This window comes from Pyxicephalus adspersus, chromosome 2 (assembly GCF_032062135.1).
Source record: "Pyxicephalus adspersus chromosome 2, UCB_Pads_2.0, whole genome shotgun sequence".
In the NCBI taxonomy this organism is placed as follows: domain Eukaryota; kingdom Metazoa; phylum Chordata; class Amphibia; order Anura; family Pyxicephalidae; genus Pyxicephalus; species Pyxicephalus adspersus.
The window spans coordinates 21,225,687-21,233,364 of record NC_092859.1 but is presented as its reverse complement, the minus strand read 5'-3'; positions in this window follow the sequence as shown (position 1 = coordinate 21,233,364).

The following is a 7,678-nucleotide window of genomic DNA, read 5'->3' as shown; positions in this document are numbered from 1 at the left end:
GTACAGTAAGAAGCTCATTTCTTCCACTATTCGCTATGGTGGGACCTCCTAGTTTAGTGATAGATATTCCAGTTACATAAAGGTTGACTTTGTCTCCACATGGCAAGCCTGGGAGCTGCTCTGATTTCCGGATGGATAATGGACAATGTACAGTCTGCTTGTATGAAGAATTCCTATAGGAAATATGTCTCCTTGTGCGTGGCAGATGCGGCATCCTTTTTAACTCCATTCCTGCAACAAAGACACAAGAACGTATTAGACAAGGAGTTTTTGGGGGGAAGAAAAATGTTTGTGTACAGAGACTAGAATCTTTATAGATGGAGAAAATAAAAGTATGTATATAAGGAAGGTATGTGTATGTATGAAGATTCCATGATTGTGAATATTCATGCACTGCATACTCTCTTAGAAGACAAAGATTCTATGTAACTGTGCCTCATAAAGCCATGCCTATGCTGAACAATGTAGCCACACCCATATTTATTTATTCCCACCCCCAAGGAGCCCCTCCTTCCTAAGTTCAAATGTTTTGAGGTATAAGAAGGGGTTCCAATCCTTTCTCACTCCATCTATAACTAAAAGGTAATGTTTGAATGTGACTGATACTTAATGATTGATATAGGAAACAATGTGTGCTATCTATACCACTGTGGCCACCATATTGTACCATGAGAATTGTCTCCAATCAATAAGAAGATATGGAAGAGAAGATGGGGAGAGCTGGGAACTGCTTCATCATAATTGGAAAATAATTGCTCTGCTCTTCGCTCTGTCCATCTGTTGTTGGAATTGCTGGCAATCAATCTGCCAAAGTTTGCATTAATGTGAAAAGAATCTTTGAAACACTTTTTAATGACTTCATTCTTATTCATCATACACCTTCTCTCCGCTTACTGCATCATAAAATCCAAATACTTCAGTAAGAAGGCATTCGTACTCTGTTAGAGAAACAAACACCTGAATTTCAACAAGAGACCCCGTCATGGCATTTATAATGCAGATTGGGGTTGAGCATCACTGATGGCTGGAAAGAGGAAATCAGCCAATTAGAAAAATAAAAAAAAAACATATTTTTAGGAAATAAGCTATAGCAATGAATTAGGTTCCTAGTCCTACCTGAGTGCATAGCTCATGGACATGGCAACAAAAAAAATGCACAAATCTTTGAAAAAAACATGTTTGGGTGATGCCATAAAGCTGTATGTATGACTTTTATTTTGTTAAAAAGGTAAAATAATAACATGAAGTCCCACTAATTATCTATATCAAGCGATAAAGCCTGGGTGGGCAGAAAAAGGGGGACAATAGTCATATGCTATCCTCCTTCCCTTCCCTTTCTATACCAGGCCTTTTCTTTAACCTTTGGTGTCCCATGTTGAAGGACAAGTCAAGTTCCTTGCACTATTTTAGCAGAATTAGTAGAAATAACTCAAGAATTCTTTGCACTATCATAAACTAAGTTTATTTGTAAAATATTGATCAGTATGTGTTGTTTTTATTTTCTATGGTGGGAATAGGTAAATGGTACCAATGTACCCTATGCTTCTTTTCCTAAAAGGGGACAGATATCTGAAAGCTACTTAAAGGGAGTTTAATATTTCACCATAACCCTCCACCAAAAAAAAGGCTGCATTTAAAAGTCATTGTCTGGTTTAGGTATAAGTTTGACCTTGCACTGTTTCCTCCCAATTCTAAAAAGAGAAAGGAGCTTTTTTTAAAATTTACACATTAACATTGCTGACAACATCCATGGCACTTTACAATGTCCACATTTATTTTTCTCTGTGAACACATCCATGTGATCACTGTGCTATATCTGCCATAATGATCACATGACTAGTACCCGAACATTAGAGGGTAGCACCGGTATCATAGCTAGGAGCATGCAGTAATGGGCACTCCTAATTATATTAAAAATGATTCCCTAAAAAAATTTGTAATAAAAACTCACAGATATAATACATTATATATGAACTAATAAAATACGACAGACCTAAAACTAATATAATGTCCCTTTTATGGTGAAAAAGTAAAATACAAAAAAAGTCATAAAATCTGGGAGCAACGAGGAACAAACAGAAAAAGAAACTAAAAGTGAAAATTGCAAATCCTGAAATCACAATAGAGAAAAGGTCATTTTCAGGCTCTTTAAGGAGGCCCTCCGGTGTTCTAACTGCCCCTTTAGTTTTAGACGTTCTCAGTCTGGTACAACAGCGCCACCTGATGGGGAGAGGCATCATGTCCTTGTATTGTAGAGAGGTTTCCAGCAGCGGAGTGCTCATTCATGGAGCGAATTAATGTGCATTAGGCTCAATTCACAGAGCTAACACATCAGGATAATGATCTCTATTTTCAAAAAATTGACAGTAAAATACATTTTAAAAAATGGCTGAAAATAGTTATTCTTGTGTTAAATCTTTGTGAATTGGGATTATTTTCTGTGACCACATGGCATGTTCACAAATTATTTTGGTCAGCACTGAGAGTTCGGCTGGTGTAAATTCTGAATAAGAATTGGATTGTAAAAGGAAACCTGGTATGAATCATGAGGTCACCATCACTGTCATACTGATCCTTTGTTCTATTACTTTGAATGAGTAGTGGATGAAGAGGAACTTATTTAACGGTCTGTATTCAGAGTAAAATTATTACAACACAGTTAAAGAACTAGCTATTGTTAATTCAAATTTGGATTTATTTGCAGAAAATTTTTCATTTCAGACCCATGTGAGCCGCAGTGCTTCCAACCTAGTGAATGGAAGTGGATGGGGCCCGATTTGTTTGCATGCAACTTCATGCTGGGGCAGATTGCGGCATGGTTGGCAAAAGTGATTTTTAGCCTGCACGGTTATGCCCTGCAGATCTGCGCCATGACCACAACCACAGCCACAGCAACATGCACATTTTGTTGTTCGAGGTCAGGGGTGTAGTCATAAAAAAAGAGGGGGCACGGTAACAGTGAAGGCTATCAGTAGCGAGCGTGCAGGAAGAGCTTATACGGGGGTCCCGAAAAAAGTGAGGGAACGGCATGCCCATGCATGCCAACCCCACTACACCCCTGTGTGCAGAGCAGTTTGCCTCTTTCAGCCACACAGCAGCTATTTGAAGCTGTCAGCTGCACAGCTAGACACTGCTGGTCTGCCATTAGAATGTTCAACTAATAACCTTTTGGATTTTATCTTCCATTTGTCCAATATCTGCCAGCTTGTTGGTCAATGTTCTGGAACGTTCTGCAAACCAAATATTGTAGAAAGTATCAAATCTTCATCATATTTGGCCAAAAATCATCCTATCAATGGCCATCTTCATAACTGGCATCTGATGACGCAGACTTTCAATGTACGGGTCTCCTGCATATATTAGCGCCATTGCATAGCTGCTTAGAGGCATGCCAGGGTGCAGTTAGACACCTCAGCATCAATGACTTATTATATATTATGTGTGCACAGATAAGCCACCTCTTCCTGAAAACTTGACAGCTGCTGCAAAAGCTTTCCTACAGCTTTGCCAATGTTGCGAAAGAGAGTCAACCGCCGCAGGGGGAGGAGCTAAAACCTTAAACATTGACAATAAAAGTCTTTTTTGACCTTGAGTTGAAGAAATAGTTTTCATTTACATGGACTCAGAATTGCTCACAGGAAACGTTCTCTTTTCATTGCCAATTAAAAAATATCATCTGAGCTTAAAGAGCCTGAACGGTATCAAGAGGCTTCTCTGGTTAATTACAAGCTGGCGAGTGCAGCAACATTATCAGGATCTGCAATCTGCATCAGGGTGGAGAGGACAGAGATTCACTCCGGTGCTGGCTCAGATCAACCAGGAGAAAAATGACGGGTATTTTCCTCTAAGAAGATCCCCACCTCTAACCAGTGACTGAACCAGTGATGGATTTTCTTGTACCATGATACCGGTCATTATAAAATACAAGAAGAACACTGGGCTGCCCTGGTATTCAATCTCTGGTTCATGCGATATAAAAGTGATTCCTGACAAGGCCAATTCCCATGAGATGCCTCATCAAAGCCAGATCGATTCATCTCATGCTAATTATTATTACATCAATTTACATGAAGGAGCATTAAATGCACAATTATTTTATATTTTAATGCTTGTGGGGTTACAGGCAAGTATACCAATAATGTTTGATATCAGGCAAAATAAAGGTTCATGAATGGTCATTATGGACTGGAAAAAAAAAAGGTTGTCCAATATGCTTTATCTGCCACCAGTTTTTATCCTCTATTAGCTGGCCTTTAATTTATATTCTTTATGCCTAGGCCTTTTTAAGCCCTTTTTTTCAAGTGCTAAAAAAATAAATTACAAAAAAACAGAATATAAACTTGACCTTGATTTTATCTGCTTTGGATTGATGGAAAAAAGCAAGGTCAAAGACTCAGTAGGTTCCAGAAACTATAAGGTACAATCAAGTGGACACCTCGACAAGTAACAGGAGGGGCCACCGTTTTCTGTCTGTTCTTAGAAAGAAAAGGGTTAAAACTGGATCAAAGAGTGAAATCAAAGATGTCTAGGATTTTTTAACATGAAGGAACCCCTTGAAGTAACTGTCAAGGAACTCCTGGTATAATTTCTTTATCCACAACTGACAGTACATTAGCATGGTGGTCAGTGGGAAGAATGTCTCTTTGATGGACACTGGGAAGAATGTCACCATTACAGATAGCCAAAAAGATCATAAGTGTCAGGTAAACTGACCTGAGAGATACAAATTACTCATTGCTCAAGGAACCCCTAGGTAACCTCTGGAGAAATCCTGGTTAAGAAATACTGTTCTAATGGGTACAGAATGCACTGAATAACCAGTTGAAAAAATTGCAAAAGAAAATATACTGGAGAATCTAACCACAGAACCAAAAATCTACACCATAAAATACAAGATAACAGACACCGATGTCATGGTATCATGGTAGAAAGATCTATCTTACACTGTAATATATTGTATATTCATCACCAATGATAAATCAACCTCATTCACATTGGGCAACGAGGCTACCACTTTATTATCTCGCTATCATTCCTTGGCCCACTGTAGACCACTACCATAGGAAAACTTTCCTTTTCCTCTTTAGAACTGCCATTTGGCATCATTCTTGTTCTGTATATATAATGCTATTCCCAGCCAGAAGAGCTTACGTTCTAGAGGACCATGTATGGCAAACACAAAAAGCTTGCTTTTTGGTGTTTTGGGGTTTACATCTATTTTAATGCTGCGGATTTGTCAGACAATTGTTTATAGGATGATGCTGAGCACATAGGTCCATTTCAGGCTAGCATTTGACCATAGCATTCTACTTCCTTTTCTCCTTTTCTCACCAGAAATCAATGAGCTGTAGACCTTTCCTACAATTAACTATTCGGTTCACCTAGACAAAAAAACTTCCTCAAATCATACAAATTGGTTCCTACATCTTGAGATGGCTGCTCCATGGAAAAAGGGCGTTTGATCTGTCACAACTAACCACCTACTCTAACATGAGTCTGATCTAACCACTGAGCTGCTTTTTGTGGTGTTTTGGGGGGTGTTTTTTATGGAGAACATAAACACAGCTAGAACATAAAACCAAGTGTGGTGGTCTCTGACAACCAATATAAGAGGGGGCTTTTCAATTATCAGAAATTTCTCTGAGTCCTTCGATTTGATTTTTAAATGATTTGAGCATTTGGCTAACATTCAGACTGGATGGTCTTTTCAGACCTGTGAGTTGCAGTGGCCTCAACCTAGTGAATGGATTGGGACCCTTTTTTTGCATGCAACTGCACACAACTTTGGCTGCGGCAGATCGCGGCATGGTTTGCAAAAGCAACTTGACACTTTTAGGCTGCACAGTTGTGGCGTGAGGATCTGCACTATGGCTGCAGCTGTGTACAAATCTTTTGGCTCGTGGTGGGGGGTTTAACTGAATACCAAATATCACAAATTTCTCGAGTCGTTTAATTTTTCAGTCCCTGGATTTCTTGTTCTGCCTCTACTCCAACTGTACAATAATAAACCCATCCATATCCACTCACCAGCCATACATTTGCACCCGTATGCACAGAAAGACTTAAGGTTATTTTGGATAGTTGATATAAACCCACTTACCATATGCCAGGTTTAATAAGATTTGGTCCTAGAAGAGCTTGGTGTCATGTGCAGCAATCTGACATTTCCTATCACATCCACCACTGTGACAACCTAACTTCCTAGCACTGCCATAATGACAAGACTAGAGCAGCTCCTAAAAAAGTCAATTTTAGAATAAACCAACAATTTCATTTTTGGAAGAACCAATTACAGGATGTGACTCCCTCCTCCTGCACAATATTATATTTATTTTGAAGTAGCAGGGAGCAAACCTAAGATGTCTCACCTTCCTATGTGTCACCTCCACAGTCCTGCAGCCTCCGGTACCCCCTACTTGTCCTCCATACAGAGCCGGTAATGATATGCCAGTGTCTTCACCGCAGTCCTTATAGTACTGATAATACATAACTGCACATTCAGAGTGCCCAGGGCGTCTTAACACTCATTATCCTGCGACTGGTGACACTGTGACCATCCTGAGGGAATTCAGCCGTAATCTCTCCCGAGACATCTCTATTTTTACTGTTACTAATGGAGCCGCTTCTAGCGCTGGAAAATAATGATGAAATCTTCTCCAAAACAGCCATAAACATGTGCTGCTATTTCACACTTAAAGTAAACACTTCATTGTAATAACCTGCAAAGTGTCGCTTCCTTCAATAATTTGGCACAGTGTTTTATTTCAATGTATTGGTGATAAGACTTTGATACTTTAAAATATTATTCAGAGAAAATCGTGGTTTTATTAGGCATTACCAGCAATTACAAGAATTAAATGTTGTTGTGTTGTTAAAGACATTTTTAATATGGCCCATATAGGCAAAGGGTTATAGTAGATGTAAACCCAATCTATAATATAAAATCTTAAACAAACGTTAAAACTTTCATGAAATTTTAAAGGTAGTATTCAGTATTTTGTTTTAAATTCTACAGCTTTCAATAAAATAATACTGACATCATAGGGTGTCCTGGTGTCCTTTTGTGTTTAGGCATTGCCAACCTCTCACAGGAGATTCTTATAGAGATAACAAATGGAGATTTAACACACATTAGCTGGCTTGGTGCAATGTTGTCACCAACAGGAGACCAGCCTTGAGAAACACCATGCAGCCATTGATGGAATGTATGAAGACAGCAAAAGGCTGCAGGAGATTGTCAGTAACAAAGGTTGGAAATAACACAAAAACACATTTTTTATTTAGAAGAGAAGCCAAAAATATGTTTTCCAGTTAGGATTTACATCTATTTTAATGCTGCAGATTTGTCAGACAATTGTTTATAGGATGATGGCACATAGGTCCATTTCAGGCTAGCATTTGACCATAGCGTTCTACTTCCTTTATAGGTTGGACAGCCGTTACTTGGACCCCCTAATCTCTCAGGCTTCACCTGGAACAATTTTCTCCTTTTCTCACCAGAAACCAATGAGCTGTGGACCCCCTGCCTTACACCTTTCCTTCAATTAACTATTTGGTCCACCTACACAAAAAAACTTCTTTAGATCATAGAAATTGGTTCCTTCATCTCTCTTGAGATGGCTGCTCCATGGAAAAAGGACGTTTGATCTATCACAACTAACCACCTACTCTCACATGA